At 37.7% G+C, this 2,400-nt stretch overlaps 2 non-coding genes across 2 annotated transcripts; both read left to right on the forward strand.

Moving 5' to 3' along the window:
* The first annotated feature begins 1,409 nt into the window (after positions 1–1,409).
* TRNAW-CCA (transfer RNA tryptophan (anticodon CCA)) lies at positions 1,410–1,481 on the forward strand. The gene has a single exon. It is a non-coding gene; the product is annotated as a tRNA-Trp (tRNA).
* A 281-nt stretch (positions 1,482–1,762) lies between these two features.
* TRNAW-CCA (transfer RNA tryptophan (anticodon CCA)) lies at positions 1,763–1,834 on the forward strand. The gene has a single exon. It is a non-coding gene; the product is annotated as a tRNA-Trp (tRNA).
* The last annotated feature ends 566 nt before the right edge of the window (positions 1,835–2,400 follow it).

Raw genomic sequence — 2,400 nt, forward strand, 5'->3', positions numbered from 1 at the left:
AGGGAAATGGACCTATTAACTGACCTCTAAAGAGCCCACACAGAGTACATTTTTAAAAGCAGTCCACTGTCCATTAACACAATGTTCTCAAGAAGGGCCCAGTTCTCTAAGGCTCTCTTGTCTGGCTAGATTATCTAAGAGGTCACGTCAGTAATGTGAGGTCACTTCAACAATTTTAGAAAGGCAAATTGTAGCTTCAGAGTTTCTCACGTGAAAGAGAGATACCTACATTGTTAGACTTAGGTTTACAGACAGAGATAATATAAAGAAGTGTGTGCAGCAAATGATAAAATAAGGAGATCTGGTTCCTCTGGAAGCCTGGCCCATTTTAATGGGTTGTTTTCAAAGAACAAAACCAGCTATTTTGTATGATAAAATATGCCTAAAGAAGCAATTTCTCATACATTTTATAATCTACAGCTGGTATAACAAGTCATTTGATGCAAATGAAGGGAAAAATAATTTTACAGTAAACTGTCCTTTTAACACCCCTAAAGCACTAAGAGTAGGAAAAAAACAGTTAAATGGAGAGAACAAATAAGACAACTACAAAATGTCCCATCACCAGTGTTTCTACGATAGGCTAATACGTTAGAAATACAATATAATAAAGCATTTTTCCTCACACTATCGCAGGACATTTTTTTTTTAATTACAACTTATGTTTAGTAGGTATTTTAGCGATGTATGCTCAAATTTGTCCCACCACATTCCTTGGAGGTATTACTCATAATAACCAAGGCAATCTTTTATCAATATCACACGAGCTGATGTCTACCCCCCTATTTTCGCTAGTAACACTAGCCTTACATCGTTTTTGTATACACGTGGACGCTTTCAAGTAAAGATACTAGGGAGATTTTACAAACTCCACATAACAAGTTACTACTTTTTGCCCCACCTCCGTTGCTATAGTAACAACCAAGGTCAGGGTGTGGTAGTAATTCCACCCGTCTCTGTATTTAGGAGAAAGTTTATGCTTTGAGGGAAGTTTGAAAGTTGTTAGTAGGAGCGTGGAAAGAAGCGCGTGCACGGGATAGTGGAAGTTACAGGTGAGCGGGACAAGAGGGCATTGGCAAATACACCCAAGCTGTCAGAAACTGAGTTGGTTGTGATGGCGTGTGCGAATAGCATCTGACTCTAATAACGTAAATCCCGATAGAGACGGGAACGCTCCATATGTGTGTATATATATATATAAAAAAAAAGATCATTACATATTATGAAACAATATGGACGCTTCCATTTTATTTGCTTTTGTGTTCGGTAACTGTCATTTCAAGGTATAAATGAGCCTTCTGTACTTAGCAACTCGTTTTCCCTTGGTGAAATGAGAGGCGTTGCGTGGTTTACTACACTAAGCCTATACGGATCTCTGAAGCCAGCACTGATGTGTTACAAACGGCAGAGACCTCGTGGCGCAACGGTAGCGCGTCTGACTCCAGATCAGAAGGCTGCGTGTTCGAATCACGTCGGGGTCACATTTTTATTTTTGATTCAACAATAGTTCTTTTAAAATCGGGTGTCAGAGTTATTCGTTCACTTATAATTTTAACTTTATACCTGGTTATTTTGTGTAGTTAAGCAAACGATCAAACCAATTTCATATCTATTTCTTTGGTACACAAGTTTTTCATTATGTTTGTTCTAGTGTCCTATGGCAGATAAAGTGTTAAAATACCTATGTAATGGAAGAGAATTGGGCATCAAGATGAAGCTTAAAACCGGTGAAGGGTCTTTTTGGAGGTTGCAATTTCCTGCGGACCTCGTGGCGCAACGGTAGCGCGTCTGACTCCAGATCAGAAGGCTGCGTGTTCGAATCACGTCGGGGTCACACTTTTTTTTTTTTCCTTCTTATAGCACTAGCTGATACAAAAACCACTGGAATGTAAATGTTTACAGACTATACTTTCTGGATCATTTATTATCTTAGCATATTTTATTAAAACAGCACAAAATAATATGCTAACTTTATTTATTTTGTTTTTCTAACCTAATGGTACACATTTTAAAATAATGTTCTACATGTCGTACATCCTATCTTTGGCAGGGTTATAATGAAATGTGTAATAGTATTGCGTCCGTTATTTTTTAGAGACCTGTTAACACATTATAAAAATGTGTTAGTCAACTGGTACACAGTTTAAAGGGACACGGACTGAACCCACATTTTTTCTTTCATGATTCAGATAGAGCATGCAACTTCCTTATTTACTCATATCAAATGTTCTTCATTCTCTTGGAATCTTTATTTGATAGGCAAGAATGTAAGTTTAGAAGCTGGCCTATTTTTGGTGAACCATCTGGGTTGTTCTTGCTTGAATGGTGGATAAATTCACCCATCAATAAACATGTGCTGTCCAGGGTCTAAACAAAAAGATGTCTAGCTCCTTAGCATAG

This window comes from Bombina bombina, chromosome 3 (genome assembly GCF_027579735.1).
Source record: "Bombina bombina isolate aBomBom1 chromosome 3, aBomBom1.pri, whole genome shotgun sequence".
Taxonomy (NCBI): Eukaryota; Metazoa; Chordata; class Amphibia; order Anura; family Bombinatoridae; genus Bombina; species Bombina bombina.